This window comes from Monodelphis domestica, chromosome 4 (genome assembly GCF_027887165.1).
Source record: "Monodelphis domestica isolate mMonDom1 chromosome 4, mMonDom1.pri, whole genome shotgun sequence".
NCBI lineage: Eukaryota > Metazoa > Chordata > Mammalia > Didelphimorphia > Didelphidae > Monodelphis > Monodelphis domestica.
In genome coordinates this window covers 300,560,239-300,575,370 of record NC_077230.1, presented here as the reverse complement: position 1 = coordinate 300,575,370, position 15,132 = coordinate 300,560,239, and the positions used below count along the sequence as shown (strand labels likewise).

The 15,132-nt window shown below is 38.4% G+C and overlaps 1 protein-coding gene across 2 annotated transcripts in view; it reads right to left on the bottom strand.

Moving 5' to 3' along the window:
• Window positions 1-15,132, bottom strand: part of MTUS2 (microtubule associated scaffold protein 2) — a 726,305-nt gene that overhangs the window by 502,858 nt on the left and 208,315 nt on the right. Inside the window, exon 3 of one of the 2 annotated variants that reach the window (XM_056794728.1) lies at window positions 3,895-3,985. The exons of the other annotated variant lie outside the window; for it this stretch is intronic. The gene's annotated coding sequence lies outside the window, so the exon portion shown is untranslated. The remainder of the gene's footprint in view (window positions 1-3,894; window positions 3,986-15,132) is intronic. 2 annotated transcript variants of the gene reach the window in all.

The window sequence follows — 15,132 nt, the reverse complement described above, 5'->3', positions numbered from 1 at the left end:
CTGGGTGTTTCCAACTTGAATGTCCAATATCATTTCAAAGATAACATGTCCAAGATGAAATTTATTATCAGACACCCTTTAAATCTCCTCTTTCTGTTATGTTCTCTGAGTTGTCCCTCTCTCTCTTCACCAATCCATCCAATCAGCTACCAAGTCTTGTCCATTCTTTTCTCTACAAAACCTCTCAGATCTGTTCTCTTTTCCCTACTTACACAGCCCAGACCCTAGATCAGGTCTCCATATTTCCCATCAGGAGTATTATAATAGACTCCTAAGGAGTTTCTTTGTTTCTCTTCTTTCAACTCTCTTGTCCATCCTCCACCCATTTGCCAAAATAATCTTCCTAAGGTACAGGTCTGACCAAGTAGCCCCCCTTTCTCAAAATCCTTCATCAAAGCTCCATTCAACACTGTGTCTAAGACCCTCAGCTATATGGCTCCCTCCTCCCTTTCTGACTTAATTCCATACTACTCTCCTTTATGATTTGTTTATCTCAGGCAATTAACTATATTCGTGGTTCCCTGAACCTGACACTGACCCTCTTGCTTCATGATATTATCTCACTAGTTAGTCCACATTTCTGGAGTGTGCTTCTCATCTTCATCTCAGGATTCTAGACTTTCTTTAAGGTTCAAGTTTAAGGGTTTTTTTTTAAGTTTTTTAAGTTTTAAGTTCCAGTTCAAGGTTTAAGCTGCCATGTTCCCTTAAATTCTACTGCTTTCTCTCTATTGTTTATCTCAAATTCACTTTATATGTGGTTTGTCTGCACATACATTAGTTATTTACATATTGTCTCCTCCATTAGAAATGGGATTTCCTTTAGGGCAGGGGCTGCCATTTGCCTTTCTTTCTATTCATAGCTTGGCACAGTGCCTAGCACATGGTAGATGCTTCACAAATGCTTGTTGAGTCTTGACTAGGCAGAATGCCCTGAACCCTTCCATTGTGAATGTGCTCTCTCCAATCTCAATTTTCTTTTTCCTAAACTTATTTTTGTAGAATGTAAATACCTTGAAGGTTGGGATTGTTTCCTTTTTGTCTTTGTATCTGTCTTTAGCACAATAAGTGGAAATAATAACCATTTAATAAATGAACTGAGTAAAATTTGGTGAACTGAGTTAAGTTCTTTGAAATTTCACTAATGTTGGTTGAACTGAATTAGCTAGTCACTCCTTCAGAGACACTGTACTTTGTTATTTTCTTGCTACCTCTCTAAGTGCTCCCAATCTATATCTTTTTTTTTCATTTTATTTCATTTTAAACAATATTTTATTTTATTTTCCCAATTACATGTAACTACCATTTTCAATATACATTTTCCAGAATTATAAGATTCAAATTGTCTTCCCTGCCCTTCCCTCCCTCCTCCAGAAAATGGTAAGCAATTTGCTGATCTCTATCTTTGCTGACTCCTGTTCTCTTCTTGATATCACACTGCTCTAGTCAAATCCCCAAGACTATAAATTTCAGAGAAGGCTATGACAACCTACATTGATATGTTTCCACATCTGGGAGTTTTCCATGATAATTCAATTACAGATCCAATTCTTATTATCCCTGTGTCTTCTTCCTAAGGGTCAGTTTTTTTATCTTTTCTTATCTCTCCTTTAGCAATTTATTCATTTTACATCATCAATAAGGAGCATTAATACAGAACACTTTAAGGTTTATCACATACTTTACAAATATTATGTCATTTTATTTTCACAACAACCCTGGGATGTAGGGGGTTTTTTTTCATATGAAGACATAATTTTTTATAATTTTCCCAACATTTTGCAATCCATGTTTTCTCCCTCCCTCCCCAAAATGGCAAGTTATATGATATAGGTTGTGAATATGTTATTTTCATGCATTATACAATTCCGTGTTTGTCAAGTTGTGAAAGAAGCCACATATCACTTACACACACATGCACACACATCACAAGGGATACAAAGTGAAAAAAATACACTTCAATCTTCAATCAGACTCCATTGGTTTCTTCTATAATGGGGGCAGCCTTTTCCATTATGAGTCCTTTGAAGTTGTCTTGGATTCTTGCATTGTGATAACAGTTAAGTTATTCACAGTTGACCATCATACTCTATTACTGTTACTTTGTATAATATTCTCTGGGTTCTGCTTACTTCCCTTTGCATCACTTTATGTAAATCTTTTAAGGTTCTTTTTGTGATTATCTTGTTCATCATTTCTTATGTAATCACATTTCACAACTTGTTCAGCTATTCCCCAATTGATGGATATCCCTTCAGTTTCCAATTCTTTGTCACCACAAAAAGAGCTGCTGAAAATATTTTTATACAAATAGGTCCTTTTACCTTTGATCTCTTTGAAATACAGACCTAGTAGCAGCATTGCTGGATCAAAGAGTATGCACAGCTTGATGGCCTTTTTGGGTGTGATTCCAAATCTCTCTCTATCACAGTTGAATCAGTTCACAGCTCCACCAACAGTGTATCAGGGTTCCAGTTTTGCCACATCCCTTCCAACATTTATCATTTTCCTTTTTTGTCATGTTAGCCAGTTGTGAGGTGGTACCTCAGAGTTGTTTTAATTTGCATTTCTCTAATTAATAGTGGTTTTGAGCATTTTTTTAGATGACTAAAAATAGTTTTAATTTCTTCATCTAAGAACTGGGAAGGTACTTCTTAAAATCTCATTTTAAAGATGAGAAACTTGAGACCAGCAGTTAATCGACATGACCAGGGTCACACAGCTAGTAACTGTCTGAGGTGGGATTTCAGTTCAGGTCTTCCTGACTCTAGACAAAAACACTGTTCCCTGAGCCAAATTAACTGCCTCTTCAACTATCACTTTTAGGCAAATGACTCTTAAAACTCTTTCTCAAGTACTGATCTCTCTACTGAATTCCAGGTCAGATCATCTCGAGCTGGATGTCCCACTAGTACTTTAAATATAACATATCCAAAAATCAAGCTTGTCTTCGTTCTCCTTAAATCTATTTATTCTGACTTGATTCTTTCCGTCTGTGGTATCACTTAACCTTACATGTTCACAATCCTGGAGTTATCTTGGACACTTCCCATAAATGGCCAAGTCTTGTCAAGCTCATCCCTAGACCCTGTTCTGTTCTTTTCTCTCTATTTCCGATTTCCTCCCAGCCCAGAACAGAACCTCATTATCACTATCCAAACTATTTCTATGTTATTCTAACTGATCTTCCTCCTTTTTCTACTCTCTACAATCATCTTTCATCACACTGCCAGAATCATCTTGTTTTACTCATAGATCTGGTTATGCTCTGCTCAGAAACCATTAGTGGTATTCAACTACTTCAAATGTAAAATTCAAATTCATTTTGCCTGACAAGGAAGGCACTCCACTCTCTCATGCTCCTCTGCCTTTTCAAGGCCTTGTCTAATATTTGCTCCCCATACATTCTATGCTGTAGCCAATATCCTTTATTCACTATACCCCAAATATAGCATGCATTCTTCAATCTTTGTGTCTTTGTTCATGTTCCTTTTACTGTCTGAACTTCCCTCCTTCCCTTCTTTGCTATTGGAATTCTATGTATTTTAAAAGCCTAACTACTGTGCTACTTCATTCATGGAGTCTAACTGGATCTGTTTCTTTAGTAATGATCTTCCCTGATCTCACAGAACATTTTTTTAATTAAATTTTTATCCAGATTGCATGTTGATAACATTTTTTAATATTTTTGAAAATCATTTTTGACATTTTACAATCCATATTATCTCCTTCTTTCCTTTCCACCCCTTTCTAGTCCTCAGGACAATAGGTAATATAATATAGATTGTACATGTGTTATCATATAATACATATTTCTACATTCATCATGTTCTGAAAGAAGACACATATTACACTAGAAAAAAATTCATGTGGGAAATAAAGCAAATAATGATATACCTCAAGCTGCATTTAGACTCCATCATTTCCTTCTATGGCAGGGCAAGTCTTTTTCATCATGAATCTCCAAGATTTTAGGACTATATAGGAGCTGGAGATAAAATGAAAAGGTGCATTTTATTTAATATTTCTGTGTGATAATACCATGAATTTCCTAGCTCTCATAGGCAATGCTATCTAAGGACCAAGGCATGCATCATCATGATGCTTGAAATGTCTTTGCACTAAAGAAGAGATAAGAATTCAAAGGAGGGAGATAAGAAGAAAAAGTGGAAAATAATATTTAACCAGGGACCCACTGGGGCCTGGAAGGTGTCAAGAATAAATTGAAAGATGGCCCTGATTTAAATCAATCAATCAAGAAATATTCATTAAGTAGCTACTATGGGCTGGGCCTTTATGAATGAAATAATGCCTACTTGCAAGCTTAGACTCTCATGGAGGAGAGAAATGTATGTATATATATATATAAATATATATATGTATATATATGTATGTATATATATTCATTCTGTATATATATACACAGAATGAATATAAAATATAAAAAATATATAAAAAGAAATAATTCAAAGCAGTTAAATGCAAGGAAGTTCAAGAAAGAAAGCACTAGAAGTTGGGGTGGGAAGTAAAAAGGCTCCTTAAAGGAACTGAAAGATTTTCCATCTGAGGCAGAGGAGAGAGGGGATGCCTTGGAGGCACAAGCCACAGTAACTGGAAGCGGAGACTCGTTTGTCTGTATCGTGGGTTCAATGGGGCTAGAAATACAGGTTGCAGCCAGGCTGATCGGGAGTTAGAAGCTAAATAGAGGAGCTGATGCTTTCAAATGAGTCGGAGAGCGAGGGGATGTCTAAACAAGCCTGTGAAGACTGCCCTGGCACAACAAGCAAATGAGAATGATTTGTTCCAACACTCATGAAGCACTTGGTCAGACGTCAAAGGCAACAAGGTCATGGGTGAATTAAGTATCCAGAGGACCCCAATTCTGGAAAGACTTATCTCATTGATAGGTGCCACTGAATCAATGGGGTTTAATTTGCTGGCGCGGCAGCACAATTCCAGACCATTGGAAGTCAATGCGTGTGACAATTGTCTGCTAAGGTGAGGACTAAAGTTAAACTCTGGCCAATTAGAACATCTGAGGAGCTGAGAGTAAAATGAGGGTTAAAAGGCCAATGGGACCAGCGCTGCCATTTTTTCTTGTGAGAGCACTGCTCTTCTCTCTCTGCTGAAGAGTCTTACTCTTGTCTTGCTCTGGACCCAGAACTGCCTGACCTGGGAGCAGACCCAGGAGAAGCTCAAAGTCCATCAAGTTATGGCTATCTAAGGAAAGATCCCTAAGGAGCCACAGCTTGGAGCTGTGGTGGAGCTGAGGTGCCTTGAAGTCAAAAGGCACAGCTAAGCTTGGAGACCTTCTAGGCAGCCTGTTCATTATTTTACTCTCTCTTTTACAAATAAATAATTATAAATTGAATGTAAGTCTCCAAGATTAAGTTTAATTTTAACAGTCATCCACTGCATCCCGAACTCTCACCAGTCGTCCTGACTTGTGTCTTGCCACTGGACGTCAATGACTCTGGAAGAGAGAGTGAGGCGGATGATTTTGTGCAACTCTTTCTTACTTAATGACATAACTGAGGTGTCATTGATCCCCTTCAAAAATGAAGGATGAACAACAATCAGAAAGACGCTGGAGTTGACTGACTAGAAAAATGACGTGGTCGGATCTGTGCTGAAAGAGAATCACTCTTGCAGGGCATGTAGGATGGACTAGAGGGGGGAGAGACTTGAGCCAGAAACCAGAGGCTTTTAGAATAACTCATGAAAGAGGTTTTGAAGGCTTAACGGAAGGCAATGATTCTATGAAAAGAGAACTGTGTGAGTACAGAGAAGGGGTCAGCCAAGAAAGATGGTATAGAGGCAGAAATGGTAAGATTTGACAACTGATTATATATGTCAGGTGAGGATCAATGAGCTTTGGAGGATAATGACATGGAACCTGGGAGATGGGAAGAATAGAAGCATCCCCTGAGCCTGGAAGAGAGAGGGGAGAGGAGGTGATTATTCTCTCTATTTGCTCCAGGAGCCAAATAACACATTATGTTGGCAACTGGTTGACAGGCCTGGAGCTCTTAGTTAAAGAGATATAACATGCTCTCCTTTTTATCAATGATTTAATCATGATCTTTCAAAGACCAATAAGTTTAAATGGGTTTGAAGAGCTGCCCTAATTACTAAGTACCTCTTAGAGCACAATTCCTTCCCTATGGATTACAGGGAGGAGATCCACCTCCCCATCCTGTCAAATGTAAGGCTTTGAGATTATACATCCTTATCATCAAAACAGAAAGTTTCTTTGAATAATAAAAATCAAACGCAATTCCAGAAAGCACAAATCTGAATAATTATACATGACTAATTCTAGTGTTTTCAATATTTTAATTCACATTTTAGAAATCATGGCTGAGTAACTTGAGAGACTGAACATGCAATCCTTTTAATCAAAGACTCATGAAGGCACAAGTCTCTGATCTTCTAAATAAAGCCAACTATAAAGCTAATGAGTAGATTTTATTTCCTCCACTAATCACTATCAAATCTCCTTATATATAAGCATTTGTTTTAGCCTTAAAATTAGTCTACTCCTTTCATAATAATAACTCATATTCATATAGCAGTTTGAGTTTTACAATGTATGTTCCTTACAAAAATACTATAAGACAGATGGGCCAAGGATTATCAAAGGCTCTCCTTCTTCAGCTCTGCCTCTTAGCATTTCTGACTTCCTGAAAGAGGGAGTGGGAGGAGAAGAGAACAGAATGGGAAAAGAAGAGAGAAAGCAAATACCAAGAGCTTACTATGTCCGGGGAACTATCTACATATACAAGTGAGTCTCCAAAAAGGTCAAAAACATAGTCCCTGGCCTCAGGTGACATAATCTGAAAAGGGGAAAAACACAAAAACAAATTGAGCTGGAAAGGGGGAGACGGGTATAGTTAGAGATGATCTTCAAGTATAAATAGAGGCCTTGAATGGTACAAGATAAGACCAAAGCTGACTGGTCAAAGTTCTGGGTAGCTTCAGAGGTGGAGTCCCATTCCTAAGAAGAGAAGGAGTGGAGGTGATGGCCAATATAGAGTTGAGCACTAATAATATGACTGGAGTCGTCTGGAAAGTGTGGGTAAAGGCCTGGAACCAAGTAAGTGAGGCAGCCTCTCAAAGCCCTGATTATCTCCCCAGACCCTGCATTTTTGAATTCTTGACTTCCTTAGAGCTTTAGCTCAAGCATCACCTTCTACAGGATCCTCCAGGACCATGCAGTTTCTCCTGCTTATGGGGATCTTTATAGAGATCTGTAAGGCTACTATGGATATATTTTGTATGTACTGATTTATGCACAAGCTCCCTATGGTCAAGGACTTTTTTTCAGCTTTTATTTGTTTTATGAAAGACTAGCTAACAAGCCCAGTCTTGAAGAGCCTGCACAGAATGCATCAGTAAGCTCTGATGATACATTGAGTTGGAGAGAATGCTTGCAGGAGATTCATGACAATAAAAGCTTTGGAGGGACTTTAGAGCATACATAGATATTCTATAACTGGTTCATATCTGCCCCATCTGAGTGGATGCAGTTGTGGAAATGGGAGTGTGGATTCCTTCAGACTACCTTAATTGACCTCAGGACCTCTCTTGGTTGGACCTCTGTTCTTAGTTTTACTGATGGTACCCAATGAGGTATAATCAAATAAGGGGATAGTCTTGAATCCTCTCCCACTCAGGCCAACATGTGGCATAATCCTTAGTTCTTTTCCTACTTCAATGATTGTTCTTCTTCAAATTAGGTAAAGAAAATTGGGAGCTAGGGCATCCATGCCCTAAGGAGAAAGATATGACCTCTGTGAACCACTTCAACAACAGCTGACTCATCTAGCCATGACGCCATTTTTGGACATGAAATTGAAGTTGGTGAGATCACTACTATGTAGAAATTGGACAACGTGTGAGCTCATTCTCACCAAAGATTAGGGTCAGATAGAGAGAATGTGTCTCCCAAGGGGCTAGGTGCTTGGGGGTGATGAGCATTGTTCCTGGTACATAGAAGAGTTTAATAAATGTTTCCTGTGTAAAAACTAATGCTGGGGTTAAACAGAACTGGGGTATTAGTCCCTGGCATCTAGATGTGGAGGAACCACACCAAAATGTGGCCTTGAGACAATGGCATTAGAGAAGAGACACCTAACTCCCCAGGGGTACTTCTAGAGCCCTGAAGAGAGATGTAGCCTGCTAAGTAAACCCAGAAAACATCAGTGACAATTATATCCATAGAGTATAACTGTTTGTTAAGCAGAAAAGTGTCTAATAAAGGCTTGTAGGTTGTTACAATCATTTTACAGATGAGCAAATTGAGTCTCAAGGAGGTTAAATGATTTGTGAAAATTTATACAGTTAGCAAAGATCATAGTTTGGATGCAAAAACAGTTCTGGATTAAAGCTCAACATTGCCACTCTAAGAACATTTAGGGAGGGTTAAGATTGTAAAAGTAATGATGTCAGGGACTTCCGGGTAAACATGGAGGCAGTCTAGATGCAAGACTCTTCCTCTCCTCAGCATCTACTGATATAGACTATCTCAAAAGACCAAAAAAAAAAAAAAACCCAAATTCATAAGAACGAAGGGACTCTACAGTAGTGCACAGCATTGAAGGTATGTGGGATTTGGACATTGCCACACTATAAGGGGGTGAAAAAGCTCCCACTAAAACACAAGCTGATCTACCTTCCCCCACCCCACCTACCAAGCCAGAGTCAGAGCCAACGTGTGCCAGAATCAGTGAGTGAGCAAGGGGTACCTCTAGAGCAAGTGAGGGGCACCTCTAGGTCCTTGGGAGCTGACTAAGACCACCAAAGATCTACCCCTGAGAGCAGCTAGACCTGAAACCCTAGCAGGCTAAAGAGCACAGACTGTGGGCGTTTGTAGGAAAATAGCACAAAGAAGGGCAGCAAACAGCAGAAGCTGCAGAGATTCAAGAGCTTGCCTCATGCAAAATCCTTGTTCCTTAACTCCATACACAGAGAGCCTGCCCATCTCACTTAGATTTCTGAGTAAAAAGGGAAGGAAAAACTTCCACGGTGAAGGCAAATAGTGCCCAGGAACATCAACCTCCCTCCAAGAAAAACAAGAAAAATGAATTGATCCTGGAAACTTTTTACAGAAGAAAACCCAGGCTACAGAGGAAATAGAAGAGGAAATTCAAATATATGCACCAAAACCTTCCAAAAATGGAAATTGTCCACAAGTTCTTGAAGAATTTAAATTGGAGCTTATCAAAAAGATGAAAGCCTTCTGGCAAGGAAAGTGGGAAATAGTTCAAAGAGAAAATAACAGTTTAAAGGAAAAGAACTCCCAATTGGAGAAACAGCTGGAAGCCACGAAAAGTAGGATAGACCAAACCAAAAAGGAAATCCAGTCTTTAAAGATCAGAATTAGGCAACTGGAACACAATGATCTTGCAAAACAGCAAGAATTAATGAAGCAAAGTCAAAAGACTGACAAAATACAAGAAAACATAAAATATCTCACTGAGACAATGACAGATCAGGAAAACAGATCATGGAGAGCCAATCTGAGAATCACTGGTCTACCTGAAAAGCCAGAAATAAACAGAAATCTTGACATCATACTACAAGAAATCATTCAAGAAAACTTCCCTGATGTTCTTGAACAAGGGAGGAAAATACACATTGAAAGAGTTCATAGAACACCATTTACACCAAATCCTCAAAAAGTAATGATATCATCAGTCCCTTAGAAACCCCAAATGTTCTCTCCTGAGGATGATACTGATATAGTCTAAGAAACCCATTTCTCTAATAGGTCAGTACACCATGAGCATTTCACAGCAAAACCTATAGCTACAATTGCCTGGATTACTGTGTTTATGATTGTATATGATATATGTATAGATATATACCAAGTAGTGAGATTCTCTGTGGATATTATGAATAAGAGGAAAGTTGCTGAGTTAGTAGTAATAGTCACCTAAGTGAAAAGTGGCCATTCTTTTTTTTCCTTTATTTTATTCCAGTGACAAATTTACACTTAAATTTTCCAAGATTGCATGATTTATGTTGTCTCCCTTCCCTTGTCTCTCTCCCCTTCCAGAGTTGATGAGCAATTCCACCACATTACACATGTATTATCAGAAGTGGCCATTCTATGTTAGAATTTGCAATAGAGAAGAGGAAAATTGAGTATATGCTAAATTTTGGAATAACAGGTTTCAAAATCATTTAAAGTACAAGTAGGGTCTAGTCTAAAACTCTACAATAGTAGTTAGTCCTCAAAAATGTAATATGTTTTATTAATGTGCATTTATGTCACCTACATTTCCCAATATATCTCTCTTCCCCACATGGGAAAGTCATTACTTATAAGAAAGAATAAAAGGAAAAAAAAATTTAAAGCAGCAATTAAGCAAAATTATTGGATAAAACCTTCACATTTTGGTACAACCTAAGGTACCCAGGATTTTGCTCTCTGCAGTATTATGGGATCCTCCAGATGCCTGCACCTTCTCATCCTCCCCAAAGCTGAACATTTTTGTGTGATACTCAGGGTGTGTAAGGAGCCACTCGTTAAACTTCTATTGTCAATAGAAGCTTTGAAACACTTAACTAAGCATGCTATTTCCCAGATAGATCAGTCTTTGTCTCTCTTGTAAGAACTCTGTTCTGAATGCTGGGTCTTAGATGTTGGGGGTGCCAGCATTGCTCCTGATGGGGAAGCCCTCCTGCCTCCCCCAATAAGATCATAATCATTGTCAGACAGGATGGAGTCAGACTTGCACTGGTGGAATGAGTTTTCACACCCCACACTGATGAAAGTACAGGTCCAGGTCCCAGTCTGTTCCCCCTGCCCACACCAAATTCTATGATTCAATGGGCTAAAATCACTACCAAAGCTGTAGGTTTATTCCCAAAGTTCATATTTGCATAAATCACAATAAGTCTTATAGTTTCAGTTCTAAATCTGAGTCTGTAGTAGAGGCTCTGCCCTCCCCGAACATCCTCAGGATCAGGTGCCAGCAGAAAGTATTGCCGGCTGCGTTTGGCACTTACTTTCTTGGCAACACTCTGGGTGAGGAGGAAAAGTGCAATGAAGGTATCAGGCAGGAAGGCTTTGCTCTGCCTTCTCCAAGCTGCCTGTGATGTCATGGCACTGTTTGCAGGCGTCTGCTATAACAATACGCTTTGTTGGTATGACAATACGACTTGCTGGCAAAGATGAAGCTCCATGATGGGCTGAAATAAACTAATGTTGCCAGAAATTATTGGGTAACATTTTCCAGGGTTCTGATTCTGCCATCTGGGTAATATAAATATACATCTATATGGAGAGAGACACACACACATAAAAACATTATGTAAAAATCCTAAGAAATTTCTCCAGGTAGAGAAAATGCACTAAGGCTACTGCTTGCCTCATTTTCCCTTAAAAGTCTTTGGTGAATATAGTATTTTTATAGAAACATAGCTCACTAGTTATTGACCTCTGGTTCTACTTAATCTTAACTCAGATACTTTGTAGCTGTGTAACCCTGGGCAAGTCACTTAACCCTGTTTGCCTCAGTTTCCTTATCTGTAAAAAGTGTTGGAAAAGGAAATGGCAAACCATTCCAGTATCTTTGCCAAGAAAACCTCACAAAAAGCTATGAAGAAAATAATTCTTCACAAGGCAGCTAGGTGGCACAGCGGGAAAGTGTTAGAAGTTCAATCAGGAAGATTTGAGTGCAAATCCAATTTTACACACTTAGTGTGTGACCATGGGTAAGTCACAACCTCTCACTCTCAACCGCTTCACCCACTGCTATTAATGTTACAGTTTATTTGTCCATCATCACTGAAAAATGGAACATTAAAAATATTCCTGATAACTGAAGTACTCAACCCTTGAAATATTATTTTTCTTTAAAAATTAACTCTATGAAATATAATTTATTTTGCTACATCCTTGGCATATATGAAACTTATTCCATATACATAGATTTTAAGTTCTTATCTATGACTATGGGTTTAAAGCAGAATCAATCAAGTATGCTATAAGATATAGATGCCACAGTGACTACAGAGGTCTATGGGGCTATTGTCTACACTAAATTGTAGTGAAAATAATACTAATAACAGATAGTATTAATATAGCACCTACTATATGCAAGACACTATGCTAAGTCAGCACTTTACAGCTATTATACATTTGATCCTTCTGATTTGAATTTTACAGATGAAAAAACTGAGGCTAACAGAGGTTAAGTGACTTGCTCAGGTTCACATAGTAAGTGTCTGAAGTCACATTTGAACTCAGGGTTTCTTGATTCTAAACCTGGCACTCCACTGACCTCTAGCTCCATTATGGTACCAGAATGCTGGGCTTTTTCAGTTCTCTTTTCTCTCTCCTCCCTCACTGCAAATGCTAGCCATCCTTATTAAACACTGTTTGCCTGTCTTAGTTAATCCCTTCACTACTTTCCAATTTGCTGCTTACCACCTACACTGGTCTGGAAAAGTGAAATGTCTACATGTGTTAAAGCTGTTTCTAAGTGAAAATAAACATGCTCTGGCTTAGGGTTCCAGAGATTTTTTTATGTAAAAGAAACACTAACTATGCAAAATATTGTGCCAATGATTTGGCTGCTCAGAAGACCCCAACATTCGGAAATCCTGTGATTCTATAATTCTTTTCTCTTCATTACACTCCTTCCCTTCTCAGTTGTGTTTAAAAGGTAGGCACTGCCTGTCCTATTCAAAATCTCTTCTGATTAATATTTACCCAGGCCTTTCATACATTGAAAAGTATCTGAAATATTCTCCCTCTTCATTTTAGTCAGGAAAAAAAATGGATTGGACACTTCATCCTATCATTCAAAGAAATTCTTTCGTGACTATATTATGAGCCACTGAAAAGCTAATTTAAAAAGAAAATTTAATTGGAATCTTGTCCACTTGTTGAAAGGTGTATACATAGGTATAGACAGATGTATAATCAGTATTTCAAGTTGCGGGGGACTTTCCTCCAAGTGTGAGATACTTCTAACATCTACCTAGGGCTTTAATTGTCTCCTTTGTAATGCTTGTATGACTAATCATGCCTCTGCTTTCATTTTCTTTTCTTGGTGTCTGATATTCTATTCAGTAAAGCATAAGTCTTTTATCTTTCCCCTGGGGAAAGAGTAGCACAAACTGGAAACAACAAAGTCACTCCATGTCTCTTTCTTCTTTCTTAATTGGAAGGTATGAATGCTGGATCCTTGAGGGCTCAAGATTTCCTCTTACTTCATTAACTATGGGTATTTTTTAAAAACTATTACCAAAATGATAATTTTTTAAACTGGAGAAACAGGTAAACTCCTAACCGTGGGAAATTCTCTCAGATCTCAGGAGTAATACCTGAAAATTAAATTTGTCTCTCAATTCTCAAAGTCTGTACAAAAACCATCATCTTCCTCACCTTCTGCTAGTACCAAAGAATCATAAACTGGAATTTGTTTTAGAGATCAAGTATAATAATCCCTCCATTTTGTTGCCATTGTTGTTCAGCCACATCCAACTTTTCCATTTGGAGTTTTCTTGGCAAAATTACTGGAATGGTTTGCCATTTCCTTTTCCTGCTCGTATTACAGATTACATGAAAATGAAGCAAAGAAAGTTAAGTGACTAGACCATGGTGACACAGCTAGTAAGTGCAGAGGCTGGATTTGAACTTAGGAAGATGAGTCTTCCTGATTTCAGGCCCAGCACTCTATCCACTATGCCACCCAGCTACCGTCTATTTTAGAGATGATAAAACTGTAGCCAAGTAGGTAAGTGACCTACCATAATGTTCCTTACCAAAATATCTTCTATTTTCCCCCTACTTTCTAGTCATATGGTCTTCACTGTAGTTCAAGACCTCACTACTTTTTGCTTGAATTATTACAATGGCCTCTGATTTAGTCTCTCTGGCTCCAAGCTCTTCCTTATTATAAAATCCATCCTCCAAACAGATACCAACACAACATTCATAAAGAACAAGTCTGACCATGTCACTTCCTTGCTCATGAAGTTCTAGAGGTTCCCTCTTGCTTCTAGCATAAAATAGAAACTTTTCTGTTTAATTTTTAAAGCTTTTCACAATCTAGCTCCAAAGTAGCTTTCCAGGCTTAATATCATTCTCCTTTACAAAGTTTACATCCTTCTTCCTCTTCCTCTTACAGATATTCTATCAGTCTTTGCATAAATCATATCCTATTCCTATAATGAACACCCTCTTCACCTTAGCCTAATAAAATACAAAGCTTCCTTTGGGCTCTGCTTCTCTGCCATCACACACAAAAATTTGTACTGAACCAAAACCCTACATTCTATCCACCCATCAAGTTGCTTGTATGTCCCCCTTTAGAAATTATTTTCTATTTCCTTTTTGTATATTATATATCTCCTTTTCTGTGTACATTTTCTTCCCCCACTCCCCACATCCCCTCCCCAAGAGAATGTAAGATCCTTGAGGTCAGGCCCTATTTAATTTTTACTTCTGTAAACTTTACCATCTAAGCACAGTGCCTAGAACATAGAAGGCATTTAATAAATGTTTATTGAATACATGGACATAGTATATACCTAGTAAGTGGCAGAAATGAAATTTGCTTGCCTTTCATTTTCTTAAAGGATCAATGAATGATGTCACGGAGTGGTCTTGACCTAAGTGTGAATTGCATTTAAGCGAGATAGAGTTGTACAAAGTCATCAGGCTCACTCTCTCTTCCAGAGTCATTGATATCCAATAGCAAAATCAAAGTAAGGACACTTGGCAATAGTCCAAGATGCCATAGATGACCCTGGCATCTTCCATGTCCAACCAAGCTCAGTTCCTAGTACCTGCTTCAACTATTGCATCATGGGCATTGGAACAAATTATTCTCATCCACCCATTCCACCAGGGGAAGTCTTCATATGCTTAGGGTAGGCATCCCCCAACTCACAGACAGGTTTGAGACCTGTCAGTGGCCCTGAACCTGGTTTAACTCCTCTGCCAAAAAGGTTTTACCAGGCTGTGACAAATATGAGACTTAAAGTCAACTCAAATGAACCTTTTGGTTCTAAGAAGAGTCTTCTTCCATTATGTCACGGCCCACTCCTTTTCTAAATCACTAGCTCTTTGTCTTTCACCCTTGTTTGAAAGGAAAGTGGCTTTGCAACAGTAAA